Source organism: Aquarana catesbeiana, linkage group LG03, assembly GCF_042186555.1.
Source record: "Aquarana catesbeiana isolate 2022-GZ linkage group LG03, ASM4218655v1, whole genome shotgun sequence".
NCBI lineage: Eukaryota > Metazoa > Chordata > Amphibia > Anura > Ranidae > Aquarana > Aquarana catesbeiana.
The window spans coordinates 676532077-676544994 of record NC_133326.1 but is presented as its reverse complement, the minus strand read 5'-3'; the positions used below and the strand labels follow the sequence as shown (position 1 = coordinate 676544994).

Here is a 12918-nt window from a genome sequence, read left to right as displayed (position 1 = left end):
GTTTTTGAGAAGGGCTTAGCCAGATTCCGGCAATCTGGGAGGGCACACGGAGAATCTGGCAGGAGTCTGAGTATGTCTGAGCACCATGTTCTCCTGGGGCAATATGCTTCCTTCTGAGCTGTACCACCTTTGGTGACCCCCTTGGTGATTGACGTAGGCCACACCCATGGCATTGTCTGTCCAACTGGATTCCCATCTGCGGTTCTCACAGAAGAAGAGGTATCCAACATTGAAGGGAGGCCTGAATTGTTCTCTGCTCCAGAATGTTGATGGGAAGGCGTGCTCCCTCCAAAGACCAAGTCCCCTGCATTCAAAAGGGCATCCAGGACTGATCTTTAGCCTAATAGGCTGGTATGTTCAGTGAGAATTTTTCAAGTCGTTGGAGGCAAGGTCTTCCAGAAGTCCAGCACTGGGTTGGTAATCTACCACGCTTGGCAGACTGAGGGGGGACATGGAGCTCGTGCAATACTGAAAATGTTATAAATGGAAGGACTCCGTGGCAGGCACTGCTGAGATTTGAACTCAGGATCTCCTGTTTACTAGACAGGCGCTTTCACCAACTAAGCCACAGCGCCTCACTTGGGGCAAGCCCCTTGTGAGAATTTTTCAAATCTTTGGAGGCAAGGTCTTCCGTCAGGCTAGCACCGGGTTAGAAACCTACCACGCTTGGGAGACTCAAGGGTGCCATTAAGCTTGCGCAAAACTGAAAACTTTATAAATGGAAAGACTCCACGGCAGGCACTGCTGAGATTTGAACTCAGGATCTCCTGTTTACTAGACAGGCGCTTTCACCAACTAAGCCACAGCGCCTCACTTGGGGCAAGTCCTTTGCAACCCAGTCAAGTGCAGAGTGGGTGCAGGAGTGAGCGCTGTGTGTAATAGGAATGCCGGGGCTGGGGCTGGAGCTGGAGCTGGAGCTGTGAAGGGGAAGGGGAGTGCACAGAGGTTAAAGCTGTGGACAGAGGGGAGAACAAAAGCGGGAGCTATGTCCGGTCAGGGATGTGAAGAGCTCTGGTTGGGGGCGGCTGGGTGCAGAGGTGAGAGCCATGCATGGGGGTGATTGAGTGCAGAGGTGAGTGCTGTGGATTGGGCCGAAGATAAGGGGCACGGAATGTAGGTAGATTGATTGTCTAGGGTGACTGTGTCCTTTTTTTTTTTTTTTTTTTTTTCAATGTGTTGAAGACTATCGTGCCATAAGATGCTTTACGTTACGCACATTTACATGGATTATGAACTAAACTACCGACGAGGATGGGATTCGAACCCATGCGTGCAGAGCACAATGGATTAGCAGTCCATCGCCTTAACCACTCGGCCACCTCGTCATGTGTGATCTAGAACCTTGTGCAGTTTCTTGTCTGTGGTTTTTGAGAAGGGCTTAGCCAGATTCCGGCAATCTGGGAGGGCACACGGAGAATCTGGCAGGAGTCTGAGTATGTCTGAGCACCATGTTCTCCTGGGGCAATATGCTTCCTTCTGAGCTGTACCACCTTTGGTGACCCCCTTGGTGATTGACGTAGGCCACACCCATGGCATTGTCTGTCCAACTGGATTCCCATCTGCGGTTCTCACAGAAGAAGAGGTATCCAACATTGAAGGGAGGCCTGAATTGTTCTCTGCTCCAGAATGTTGATGGGAAGGCGTGCTCCCTCCAAAGACCAAGTCCCCTGCATTCAAAAGGGCATCCAGGACTGATCTTTAGCCTAATAGGCTGGTATGTTCAGTGAGAATTTTTCAAGTCGTTGGAGGCAAGGTCTTCCAGAAGTCCAGCACTGGGTTGGTAATCTACCACGCTTGGCAGACTGAGGGGGGACATGGAGCTCGTGCAATACTGAAAATGTTATAAATGGAAGGACTCCGTGGCAGGCACTGCTGAGATTTGAACTCAGGATCTCCTGTTTACTAGACAGGCGCTTTCACCAACTAAGCCACAGCGCCTCACTTGGGGCAAGCCCCTTGTGAGAATTTTTCAAATCTTTGGAGGCAAGGTCTTCCGTCAGGCTAGCACCGGGTTAGAAACCTACCACGCTTGGGAGACTCAAGGGTGCCATTAAGCTTGCGCAAAACTGAAAACTTTATAAATGGAAAGACTCCACGGCAGGCACTGCTGAGATTTGAACTCAGGATCTCCTGTTTACTAGACAGGCGCTTTCACCAACTAAGCCACAGCGCCTCACTTGGGGCAAGTCCTTTGCAACCCAGTCAAGTGCAGAGTGGGTGCAGGAGTGAGCGCTGTGTGTAATAGGAATGCCGGGGCTGGGGCTGGAGCTGGAGCTGGAGCTGTGAAGGGGAAGGGGAGTGCACAGAGGTTAAAGCTGTGGACAGAGGGGAGAACAAAAGCGGGAGCTATGTCCGGTCAGGGATGTGAAGAGCTCTGGTTGGGGGCGGCTGGGTGCAGAGGTGAGAGCCATGCATGGGGGTGATTGAGTGCAGAGGTGAGTGCTGTGGATTGGGCCGAAGATAAGGGGCACGGAATGTAGGTAGATTGATTGTCTAGGGTGACTGTGTCCTTTTTTTTTTTTTTTTTTTTTTCAATGTGTTGAAGACTATCGTGCCATAAGATGCTTTACGTTACGCACATTTACATGGATTATGAACTAAACTACCGACGAGGATGGGATTCGAACCCATGCGTGCAGAGCACAATGGATTAGCAGTCCATCGCCTTAACCACTCGGCCACCTCGTCATGTGTGATCTAGAACCTTGTGCAGTTTCTTGTCTGTGGTTTTTGAGAAGGGCTTAGCCAGATTCCGGCAATCTGGGAGGGCACACGGAGAATCTGGCAGGAGTCTGAGTATGTCTGAGCACCATGTTCTCCTGGGGCAATATGCTTCCTTCTGAGCTGTACCACCTTTGGTGACCCCCTTGGTGATTGACGTAGGCCACACCCATGGCATTGTCTGTCCAACTGGATTCCCATCTGCGGTTCTCACAGAAGAAGAGGTATCCAACATTGAAGGGAGGCCTGAATTGTTCTCTGCTCCAGAATGTTGATGGGAAGGCGTGCTCCCTCCAAAGACCAAGTCCCCTGCATTCAAAAGGGCATCCAGGACTGATCTTTAGCCTAATAGGCTGGTATGTTCAGTGAGAATTTTTCAAGTCGTTGGAGGCAAGGTCTTCCAGAAGTCCAGCACTGGGTTGGTAATCTACCACGCTTGGCAGACTGAGGGGGGACATGGAGCTCGTGCAATACTGAAAATGTTATAAATGGAAGGACTCCGTGGCAGGCACTGCTGAGATTTGAACTCAGGATCTCCTGTTTACTAGACAGGCGCTTTCACCAACTAAGCCACAGCGCCTCACTTGGGGCAAGCCCCTTGTGAGAATTTTTCAAATCTTTGGAGGCAAGGTCTTCCGTCAGGCTAGCACCGGGTTAGAAACCTACCACGCTTGGGAGACTCAAGGGTGCCATTAAGCTTGCGCAAAACTGAAAACTTTATAAATGGAAAGACTCCACGGCAGGCACTGCTGAGATTTGAACTCAGGATCTCCTGTTTACTAGACAGGCGCTTTCACCAACTAAGCCACAGCGCCTCACTTGGGGCAAGTCCTTTGCAACCCAGTCAAGTGCAGAGTGGGTGCAGGAGTGAGCGCTGTGTGTAATAGGAATGCCGGGGCTGGGGCTGGAGCTGGAGCTGGAGCTGTGAAGGGGAAGGGGAGTGCACAGAGGTTAAAGCTGTGGACAGAGGGGAGAACAAAAGCGGGAGCTATGTCCGGTCAGGGATGTGAAGAGCTCTGGTTGGGGGCGGCTGGGTGCAGAGGTGAGAGCCATGCATGGGGGTGATTGAGTGCAGAGGTGAGTGCTGTGGATTGGGCCGAAGATAAGGGGCACGGAATGTAGGTAGATTGATTGTCTAGGGTGACTGTGTCCTTTTTTTTTTTTTTTTTTTTTTCAATGTGTTGAAGACTATCGTGCCATAAGATGCTTTACGTTACGCACATCTACATGGATTATGAACTAAACTACCGACGAGGATGGGATTCGAACCCATGCGTGCAGAGCACAATGGATTAGCAGTCCATCGCCTTAACCACTCGGCCACCTCGTCATGTGTGATCTAGAACCTTGTGCAGTTTCTTGTCTGTGGTTTTTGAGAAGGGCTTAGCCAGATTCCGGCAATCTGGGAGGGCACACGGAGAATCTGGCAGGAGTCTGAGTATGTCTGAGCACCATGTTCTCCTGGGGCAATATGCTTCCTTCTGAGCTGTACCACCTTTGGTGACCCCCTTGGTGATTGACGTAGGCCACACCCATGGCATTGTCTGTCCAACTGGATTCCCATCTGCGGTTCTCACAGAAGAAGAGGTATCCAACATTGAAGGGAGGCCTGAATTGTTCTCTGCTCCAGAATGTTGATGGGAAGGCGTGCTCCCTCCAAAGACCAAGTCCCCTGCATTCAAAAGGGCATCCAGGACTGATCTTTAGCCTAATAGGCTGGTATGTTCAGTGAGAATTTTTCAAGTCGTTGGAGGCAAGGTCTTCCAGAAGTCCAGCACTGGGTTGGTAATCTACCACGCTTGGCAGACTGAGGGGGGACATGGAGCTCGTGCAATACTGAAAATGTTATAAATGGAAGGACTCCGTGGCAGGCACTGCTGAGATTTGAACTCAGGATCTCCTGTTTACTAGACAGGCGCTTTCACCAACTAAGCCACAGCGCCTCACTTGGGGCAAGCCCCTTGTGAGAATTTTTCAAATCTTTGGAGGCAAGGTCTTCCGTCAGGCTAGCACCGGGTTAGAAACCTACCACGCTTGGGAGACTCAAGGGTGCCATTAAGCTTGCGCAAAACTGAAAACTTTATAAATGGAAAGACTCCACGGCAGGCACTGCTGAGATTTGAACTCAGGATCTCCTGTTTACTAGACAGGCGCTTTCACCAACTAAGCCACAGCGCCTCACTTGGGGCAAGTCCTTTGCAACCCAGTCAAGTGCAGAGTGGGTGCAGGAGTGAGCGCTGTGTGTAATAGGAATGCCGGGGCTGGGGCTGGAGCTGGAGCTGGAGCTGTGAAGGGGAAGGGGAGTGCACAGAGGTTAAAGCTGTGGACAGAGGGGAGAACAAAAGCGGGAGCTATGTCCGGTCAGGGATGTGAAGAGCTCTGGTTGGGGGCGGCTGGGTGCAGAGGTGAGAGCCATGCATGGGGGTGATTGAGTGCAGAGGTGAGTGCTGTGGATTGGGCCGAAGATAAGGGGCACGGAATGTAGGTAGATTGATTGTCTAGGGTGACTGTGTCCTTTTTTTTTTTTTTTTTTTTTTCAATGTGTTGAAGACTATCGTGCCATAAGATGCTTTACGTTACGCACATTTACATGGATTATGAACTAAACTACCGACGAGGATGGGATTCGAACCCATGCGTGCAGAGCACAATGGATTAGCAGTCCATCGCCTTAACCACTCGGCCACCTCGTCATGTGTGATCTAGAACCTTGTGCAGTTTCTTGTCTGTGGTTTTTGAGAAGGGCTTAGCCAGATTCCGGCAATCTGGGAGGGCACACGGAGAATCTGGCAGGAGTCTGAGTATGTCTGAGCACCATGTTCTCCTGGGGCAATATGCTTCCTTCTGAGCTGTACCACCTTTGGTGACCCCCTTGGTGATTGACGTAGGCCACACCCATGGCATTGTCTGTCCAACTGGATTCCCATCTGCGGTTCTCACAGAAGAAGAGGTATCCAACATTGAAGGGAGGCCTGAATTGTTCTCTGCTCCAGAATGTTGATGGGAAGGCGTGCTCCCTCCAAAGACCAAGTCCCCTGCATTCAAAAGGGCATCCAGGACTGATCTTTAGCCTAATAGGCTGGTATGTTCAGTGAGAATTTTTCAAGTCGTTGGAGGCAAGGTCTTCCAGAAGTCCAGCACTGGGTTGGTAATCTACCACGCTTGGCAGACTGAGGGGGGACATGGAGCTCGTGCAATACTGAAAATGTTATAAATGGAAGGACTCCGTGGCAGGCACTGCTGAGATTTGAACTCAGGATCTCCTGTTTACTAGACAGGCGCTTTCACCAACTAAGCCACAGCGCCTCACTTGGGGCAAGCCCCTTGTGAGAATTTTTCAAATCTTTGGAGGCAAGGTCTTCCGTCAGGCTAGCACCGGGTTAGAAACCTACCACGCTTGGGAGACTCAAGGGTGCCATTAAGCTTGCGCAAAACTGAAAACTTTATAAATGGAAAGACTCCACGGCAGGCACTGCTGAGATTTGAACTCAGGATCTCCTGTTTACTAGACAGGCGCTTTCACCAACTAAGCCACAGCGCCTCACTTGGGGCAAGTCCTTTGCAACCCAGTCAAGTGCAGAGTGGGTGCAGGAGTGAGCGCTGTGTGTAATAGGAATGCCGGGGCTGGGGCTGGAGCTGGAGCTGGAGCTGTGAAGGGGAAGGGGAGTGCACAGAGGTTAAAGCTGTGGACAGAGGGGAGAACAAAAGCGGGAGCTATGTCCGGTCAGGGATGTGAAGAGCTCTGGTTGGGGGCGGCTGGGTGCAGAGGTGAGAGCCATGCATGGGGGTGATTGAGTGCAGAGGTGAGTGCTGTGGATTGGGCCGAAGATAAGGGGCACGGAATGTAGGTAGATTGATTGTCTAGGGTGACTGTGTCCTTTTTTTTTTTTTTTTTTTTTTCAATGTGTTGAAGACTATCGTGCCATAAGATGCTTTACGTTACGCACATCTACATGGATTATGAACTAAACTACCGACGAGGATGGGATTCGAACCCATGCGTGCAGAGCACAATGGATTAGCAGTCCATCGCCTTAACCACTCGGCCACCTCGTCATGTGTGATCTAGAACCTTGTGCAGTTTCTTGTCTGTGGTTTTTGAGAAGGGCTTAGCCAGATTCCGGCAATCTGGGAGGGCACACGGAGAATCTGGCAGGAGTCTGAGTATGTCTGAGCACCATGTTCTCCTGGGGCAATATGCTTCCTTCTGAGCTGTACCACCTTTGGTGACCCCCTTGGTGATTGACGTAGGCCACACCCATGGCATTGTCTGTCCAACTGGATTCCCATCTGCGGTTCTCACAGAAGAAGAGGTATCCAACATTGAAGGGAGGCCTGAATTGTTCTCTGCTCCAGAATGTTGATGGGAAGGCGTGCTCCCTCCAAAGACCAAGTCCCCTGCATTCAAAAGGGCATCCAGGACTGATCTTTAGCCTAATAGGCTGGTATGTTCAGTGAGAATTTTTCAAGTCGTTGGAGGCAAGGTCTTCCAGAAGTCCAGCACTGGGTTGGTAATCTACCACGCTTGGCAGACTGAGGGGGGACATGGAGCTCGTGCAATACTGAAAATGTTATAAATGGAAGGACTCCGTGGCAGGCACTGCTGAGATTTGAACTCAGGATCTCCTGTTTACTAGACAGGCGCTTTCACCAACTAAGCCACAGCGCCTCACTTGGGGCAAGCCCCTTGTGAGAATTTTTCAAATCTTTGGAGGCAAGGTCTTCCGTCAGGCTAGCACCGGGTTAGAAACCTACCACGCTTGGGAGACTCAAGGGTGCCATTAAGCTTGCGCAAAACTGAAAACTTTATAAATGGAAAGACTCCACGGCAGGCACTGCTGAGATTTGAACTCAGGATCTCCTGTTTACTAGACAGGCGCTTTCACCAACTAAACCACAGCGCCTCACTTGGGGCAAGTCCTTTGCAACCCAGTCAAGTGCAGAGTGGGTGCAGGAGTGAGCGCTGTGTGTAATAGGAATGCCGGGGCTGGGGCTGGAGCTGGAGCTGGAGCTGTGAAGGGGAAGGGGAGTGCACAGAGGTTAAAGCTGTGGACAGAGGGGAGAACAAAAGCGGGAGCTATGTCCGGTCAGGGATGTGAAGAGCTCTGGTTGGGGGCGGCTGGGTGCAGAGGTGAGAGCCATGCATGGGGGTGATTGAGTGCAGAGGTGAGTGCTGTGGATTGGGCCGAAGATAAGGGGCACGGAATGTAGGTAGATTGATTGTCTAGGGTGACTGTGTCCTTTTTTTTTTTTTTTTTTTTTTCAATGTGTTGAAGACTATCGTGCCATAAGATGCTTTACGTTACGCACATTTACATGGATTATGAACTAAACTACCGACGAGGATGGGATTCGAACCCATGCGTGCAGAGCACAATGGATTAGCAGTCCATCGCCTTAACCACTCGGCCACCTCGTCATGTGTGATCTAGAACCTTGTGCAGTTTCTTGTCTGTGGTTTTTGAGAAGGGCTTAGCCAGATTCCGGCAATCTGGGAGGGCACACGGAGAATCTGGCAGGAGTCTGAGTATGTCTGAGCACCATGTTCTCCTGGGGCAATATGCTTCCTTCTGAGCTGTACCACCTTTGGTGACCCCCTTGGTGATTGACGTAGGCCACACCCATGGCATTGTCTGTCCAACTGGATTCCCATCTGCGGTTCTCACAGAAGAAGAGGTATCCAACATTGAAGGGAGGCCTGAATTGTTCTCTGCTCCAGAATGTTGATGGGAAGGCGTGCTCCCTCCAAAGACCAAGTCCCCTGCATTCAAAAGGGCATCCAGGACTGATCTTTAGCCTAATAGGCTGGTATGTTCAGTGAGAATTTTTCAAGTCGTTGGAGGCAAGGTCTTCCAGAAGTCCAGCACTGGGTTGGTAATCTACCACGCTTGGCAGACTGAGGGGGGACATGGAGCTCGTGCAATACTGAAAATGTTATAAATGGAAGGACTCCGTGGCAGGCACTGCTGAGATTTGAACTCAGGATCTCCTGTTTACTAGACAGGCGCTTTCACCAACTAAGCCACAGCGCCTCACTTGGGGCAAGCCCCTTGTGAGAATTTTTCAAATCTTTGGAGGCAAGGTCTTCCGTCAGGCTAGCACCGGGTTAGAAACCTACCACGCTTGGGAGACTCAAGGGTGCCATTAAGCTTGCGCAAAACTGAAAACTTTATAAATGGAAAGACTCCACGGCAGGCACTGCTGAGATTTGAACTCAGGATCTCCTGTTTACTAGACAGGCGCTTTCACCAACTAAGCCACAGCGCCTCACTTGGGGCAAGTCCTTTGCAACCCAGTCAAGTGCAGAGTGGGTGCAGGAGTGAGCGCTGTGTGTAATAGGAATGCCGGGGCTGGGGCTGGAGCTGGAGCTGGAGCTGTGAAGGGGAAGGGGAGTGCACAGAGGTTAAAGCTGTGGACAGAGGGGAGAACAAAAGCGGGAGCTATGTCCGGTCAGGGATGTGAAGAGCTCTGGTTGGGGGCGGCTGGGTGCAGAGGTGAGAGCCATGCATGGGGGTGATTGAGTGCAGAGGTGAGTGCTGTGGATTGGGCCGAAGATAAGGGGCACGGAATGTAGGTAGATTGATTGTCTAGGGTGACTGTGTCCTTTTTTTTTTTTTTTTTTTTTTCAATGTGTTGAAGACTATCGTGCCATAAGATGCTTTACGTTACGCACATCTACATGGATTATGAACTAAACTACCGACGAGGATGGGATTCGAACCCATGCGTGCAGAGCACAATGGATTAGCAGTCCATCGCCTTAACCACTCGGCCACCTCGTCATGTGTGATCTAGAACCTTGTGCAGTTTCTTGTCTGTGGTTTTTGAGAAGGGCTTAGCCAGATTCCGGCAATCTGGGAGGGCACACGGAGAATCTGGCAGGAGTCTGAGTATGTCTGAGCACCATGTTCTCCTGGGGCAATATGCTTCCTTCTGAGCTGTACCACCTTTGGTGACCCCCTTGGTGATTGACGTAGGCCACACCCATGGCATTGTCTGTCCAACTGGATTCCCATCTGCGGTTCTCACAGAAGAAGAGGTATCCAACATTGAAGGGAGGCCTGAATTGTTCTCTGCTCCAGAATGTTGATGGGAAGGCGTGCTCCCTCCAAAGACCAAGTCCCCTGCATTCAAAAGGGCATCCAGGACTGATCTTTAGCCTAATAGGCTGGTATGTTCAGTGAGAATTTTTCAAGTCGTTGGAGGCAAGGTCTTCCAGAAGTCCAGCACTGGGTTGGTAATCTACCACGCTTGGCAGACTGAGGGGGGACATGGAGCTCGTGCAATACTGAAAATGTTATAAATGGAAGGACTCCGTGGCAGGCACTGCTGAGATTTGAACTCAGGATCTCCTGTTTACTAGACAGGCGCTTTCACCAACTAAGCCACAGCGCCTCACTTGGGGCAAGCCCCTTGTGAGAATTTTTCAAATCTTTGGAGGCAAGGTCTTCCGTCAGGCTAGCACCGGGTTAGAAACCTACCACGCTTGGGAGACTCAAGGGTGCCATTAAGCTTGCGCAAAACTGAAAACTTTATAAATGGAAAGACTCCACGGCAGGCACTGCTGAGATTTGAACTCAGGATCTCCGGTTTACTAGACAGGCGCTTTCACCAACTAAGCCACAGCGCCTCACTTGGGGCAAGTCCTTTGCAACCCAGTCAAGTGCAGAGTGGGTGCAGGAGTGAGCGCTGTGTGTAATAGGAATGCCGGGGCTGGGGCTGGAGCTGGAGCTGGAGCTGTGAAGGGGAAGGGGAGTGCACAGAGGTTAAAGCTGTGGACAGAGGGGAGAACAAAAGCGGGAGCTATGTCCGGTCAGGGATGTGAAGAGCTCTGGTTGGGGGCGGCTGGGTGCAGAGGTGAGAGCCATGCATGGGGGTGATTGAGTGCAGAGGTGAGTGCTGTGGATTGGGCCGAAGATAAGGGGCACGGAATGTAGGTAGATTGATTGTCTAGGGTGACTGTGTCCTTTTTTTTTTTTTTTTTTTTTCAATGTGTTGAAGACTATCGTGCCATAAGATGCTTTACGTTACGCACATTTACATGGATTATGAACTAAACTACCGACGAGGATGGGATTCGAACCCATGCGTGCAGAGCACAATGGATTAGCAGTCCATCGCCTTAACCACTCGGCCACCTCGTCATGTGTGATCTAGAACCTTGTGCAGTTTCTTGTCTGTGGTTTTTGAGAAGGGCTTAGCCAGATTCCGGCAATCTGGGAGGGCACACGGAGAATCTGGCAGGAGTCTGAGTATGTCTGAGCACCATGTTCTCCTGGGGCAATATGCTTCCTTCTGAGCTGTACCACCTTTGGTGACCCCCTTGGTGATTGACGTAGGCCACACCCATGGCATTGTCTGTCCAACTGGATTCCCATCTGCGGTTCTCACAGAAGAAGAGGTATCCAACATTGAAGGGAGGCCTGAATTGTTCTCTGCTCCAGAATGTTGATGGGAAGGCGTGCTCCCTCCAAAGACCAAGTCCCCTGCATTCAAAAGGGCATCCAGGACTGATCTTTAGCCTAATAGGCTGGTATGTTCAGTGAGAATTTTTCAAGTCGTTGGAGGCAAGGTCTTCCAGAAGTCCAGCACTGGGTTGGTAATCTACCACGCTTGGCAGACTGAGGGGGGACATGGAGCTCGTGCAATACTGAAAATGTTATAAATGGAAGGACTCCGTGGCAGGCACTGCTGAGATTTGAACTCAGGATCTCCTGTTTACTAGACAGGCGCTTTCACCAACTAAGCCACAGCGCCTCACTTGGGGCAAGCCCCTTGTGAGAATTTTTCAAATCTTTGGAGGCAAGGTCTTCCGTCAGGCTAGCACCGGGTTAGAAACCTACCACGCTTGGGAGACTCAAGGGTGCCATTAAGCTTGCGCAAAACTGAAAACTTTATAAATGGAAAGACTCCACGGCAGGCACTGCTGAGATTTGAACTCAGGATCTCCGGTTTACTAGACAGGCGCTTTCACCAACTAAGCCACAGCGCCTCACTTGGGGCAAGTCCTTTGCAACCCAGTCAAGTGCAGAGTGGGTGCAGGAGTGAGCGCTGTGTGTAATAGGAATGCCGGGGCTGGGGCTGGAGCTGGAGCTGGAGCTGTGAAGGGGAAGGGGAGTGCACAGAGGTTAAAGCTGTGGACAGAGGGGAGAACAAAAGCGGGAGCTATGTCCGGTCAGGGATGTGAAGAGCTCTGGTTGGGGGCGGCTGGGTGCAGAGGTGAGAGCCATGCATGGGGGTGATTGAGTGCAGAGGTGAGTGCTGTGGATTGGGCCGAAGATAAGGGGCACGGAATGTAGGTAGATTGATTGTCTAGGGTGACTGTGTCCTTTTTTTTTTTTTTTTTTTTTTCAATGTGTTGAAGACTATCGTGCCATAAGATGCTTTACGTTACGCACATTTACATGGATTATGAACTAAACTACCGACGAGGATGGGATTCGAACCCATGCGTGCAGAGCACAATGGATTAGCAGTCCATCGCCTTAACCACTCGGCCACCTCGTCATGTGTGATCTAGAACCTTGTGCAGTTTCTTGTCTGTGGTTTTTGAGAAGGGCTTAGCCAGATTCCGGCAATCTGGGAGGGCACACGGAGAATCTGGCAGGAGTCTGAGTATGTCTGAGCACCATGTTCTCCTGGGGCAATATGCTTCCTTCTGAGCTGTACCACCTTTGGTGACCCCCTTGGTGATTGACGTAGGCCACACCCATGGCATTGTCTGTCCAACTGGATTCCCATCTGCGGTTCTCACAGAAGAAGAGGTATCCAACATTGAAGGGAGGCCTGAATTGTTCTCTGCTCCAGAATGTTGATGGGAAGGCGTGCTCCCTCCAAAGACCAAGTCCCCTGCATTCAAAAGGGCATCCAGGACTGATCTTTAGCCTAATAGGCTGGTATGTTCAGTGAGAATTTTTCAAGTCGTTGGAGGCAAGGTCTTCCAGAAGTCCAGCACTGGGTTGGTAATCTACCACGCTTGGCAGACTGAGGGGGGACATGGAGCTCGTGCAATACTGAAAATGTTATAAATGGAAGGACTCCGTGGCAGGCACTGCTGAGATTTGAACTCAGGATCTCCTGTTTACTAGACAGGCGCTTTCACCAACTAAGCCACAGCGCCTCACTTGGGGCAAGCCCCTTGTGAGAATTTTTCAAATCTTTGGAGGCAAGGTCTTCCGTCAGGCTAGCACCGGGTTA

General features: G+C 50.9%; 25 non-coding genes across 25 annotated transcripts; all 25 read right to left on the bottom strand.

The window, feature by feature from the left end:
- Positions 1-501: 501 nt before the first annotated feature.
- TRNAT-AGU (transfer RNA threonine (anticodon AGU)) lies at positions 502-575 on the bottom strand. Its single transcript has one exon. It is a non-coding gene; the product is annotated as a tRNA-Thr (tRNA).
- A 161-nt stretch (positions 576-736) lies between these two features.
- Positions 737-810, bottom strand: TRNAT-AGU (transfer RNA threonine (anticodon AGU)). Its single transcript has one exon. It is a non-coding gene; the product is annotated as a tRNA-Thr (tRNA).
- Positions 811-1243: 433 nt separating this feature from the next.
- On the bottom strand, positions 1244-1325 carry TRNAS-GCU (transfer RNA serine (anticodon GCU)). The gene has a single exon. It is a non-coding gene; the product is annotated as a tRNA-Ser (tRNA).
- A 539-nt stretch (positions 1326-1864) lies between these two features.
- On the bottom strand, positions 1865-1938 carry TRNAT-AGU (transfer RNA threonine (anticodon AGU)). The gene has a single exon. It is a non-coding gene; the product is annotated as a tRNA-Thr (tRNA).
- Positions 1939-2099: 161 nt separating this feature from the next.
- TRNAT-AGU (transfer RNA threonine (anticodon AGU)) lies at positions 2100-2173 on the bottom strand. The gene has a single exon. It is a non-coding gene; the product is annotated as a tRNA-Thr (tRNA).
- Positions 2174-2606: 433 nt separating this feature from the next.
- On the bottom strand, positions 2607-2688 carry TRNAS-GCU (transfer RNA serine (anticodon GCU)). The gene has a single exon. It is a non-coding gene; the product is annotated as a tRNA-Ser (tRNA).
- Positions 2689-3227: 539 nt separating this feature from the next.
- On the bottom strand, positions 3228-3301 carry TRNAT-AGU (transfer RNA threonine (anticodon AGU)). Its single transcript has one exon. It is a non-coding gene; the product is annotated as a tRNA-Thr (tRNA).
- Positions 3302-3462: 161 nt separating this feature from the next.
- Positions 3463-3536, bottom strand: TRNAT-AGU (transfer RNA threonine (anticodon AGU)). The gene has a single exon. It is a non-coding gene; the product is annotated as a tRNA-Thr (tRNA).
- A 433-nt stretch (positions 3537-3969) lies between these two features.
- On the bottom strand, positions 3970-4051 carry TRNAS-GCU (transfer RNA serine (anticodon GCU)). Its single transcript has one exon. It is a non-coding gene; the product is annotated as a tRNA-Ser (tRNA).
- Positions 4052-4590: 539 nt separating this feature from the next.
- Positions 4591-4664, bottom strand: TRNAT-AGU (transfer RNA threonine (anticodon AGU)). Its single transcript has one exon. It is a non-coding gene; the product is annotated as a tRNA-Thr (tRNA).
- Positions 4665-4825: 161 nt separating this feature from the next.
- On the bottom strand, positions 4826-4899 carry TRNAT-AGU (transfer RNA threonine (anticodon AGU)). The gene has a single exon. It is a non-coding gene; the product is annotated as a tRNA-Thr (tRNA).
- Positions 4900-5332: 433 nt separating this feature from the next.
- Positions 5333-5414, bottom strand: TRNAS-GCU (transfer RNA serine (anticodon GCU)). Its single transcript has one exon. It is a non-coding gene; the product is annotated as a tRNA-Ser (tRNA).
- Positions 5415-5953: 539 nt separating this feature from the next.
- TRNAT-AGU (transfer RNA threonine (anticodon AGU)) lies at positions 5954-6027 on the bottom strand. The gene has a single exon. It is a non-coding gene; the product is annotated as a tRNA-Thr (tRNA).
- Positions 6028-6188: 161 nt separating this feature from the next.
- On the bottom strand, positions 6189-6262 carry TRNAT-AGU (transfer RNA threonine (anticodon AGU)). Its single transcript has one exon. It is a non-coding gene; the product is annotated as a tRNA-Thr (tRNA).
- Positions 6263-6695: 433 nt separating this feature from the next.
- On the bottom strand, positions 6696-6777 carry TRNAS-GCU (transfer RNA serine (anticodon GCU)). The gene has a single exon. It is a non-coding gene; the product is annotated as a tRNA-Ser (tRNA).
- A 539-nt stretch (positions 6778-7316) lies between these two features.
- Positions 7317-7390, bottom strand: TRNAT-AGU (transfer RNA threonine (anticodon AGU)). Its single transcript has one exon. It is a non-coding gene; the product is annotated as a tRNA-Thr (tRNA).
- Positions 7391-8058: 668 nt separating this feature from the next.
- Positions 8059-8140, bottom strand: TRNAS-GCU (transfer RNA serine (anticodon GCU)). Its single transcript has one exon. It is a non-coding gene; the product is annotated as a tRNA-Ser (tRNA).
- A 539-nt stretch (positions 8141-8679) lies between these two features.
- Positions 8680-8753, bottom strand: TRNAT-AGU (transfer RNA threonine (anticodon AGU)). Its single transcript has one exon. It is a non-coding gene; the product is annotated as a tRNA-Thr (tRNA).
- A 161-nt stretch (positions 8754-8914) lies between these two features.
- Positions 8915-8988, bottom strand: TRNAT-AGU (transfer RNA threonine (anticodon AGU)). The gene has a single exon. It is a non-coding gene; the product is annotated as a tRNA-Thr (tRNA).
- A 433-nt stretch (positions 8989-9421) lies between these two features.
- TRNAS-GCU (transfer RNA serine (anticodon GCU)) lies at positions 9422-9503 on the bottom strand. Its single transcript has one exon. It is a non-coding gene; the product is annotated as a tRNA-Ser (tRNA).
- A 539-nt stretch (positions 9504-10042) lies between these two features.
- Positions 10043-10116, bottom strand: TRNAT-AGU (transfer RNA threonine (anticodon AGU)). Its single transcript has one exon. It is a non-coding gene; the product is annotated as a tRNA-Thr (tRNA).
- A 667-nt stretch (positions 10117-10783) lies between these two features.
- Positions 10784-10865, bottom strand: TRNAS-GCU (transfer RNA serine (anticodon GCU)). Its single transcript has one exon. It is a non-coding gene; the product is annotated as a tRNA-Ser (tRNA).
- A 539-nt stretch (positions 10866-11404) lies between these two features.
- Positions 11405-11478, bottom strand: TRNAT-AGU (transfer RNA threonine (anticodon AGU)). Its single transcript has one exon. It is a non-coding gene; the product is annotated as a tRNA-Thr (tRNA).
- Positions 11479-12146: 668 nt separating this feature from the next.
- TRNAS-GCU (transfer RNA serine (anticodon GCU)) lies at positions 12147-12228 on the bottom strand. The gene has a single exon. It is a non-coding gene; the product is annotated as a tRNA-Ser (tRNA).
- A 539-nt stretch (positions 12229-12767) lies between these two features.
- Positions 12768-12841, bottom strand: TRNAT-AGU (transfer RNA threonine (anticodon AGU)). Its single transcript has one exon. It is a non-coding gene; the product is annotated as a tRNA-Thr (tRNA).
- Between the last annotated feature and the right edge of the window lie 77 nt (positions 12842-12918).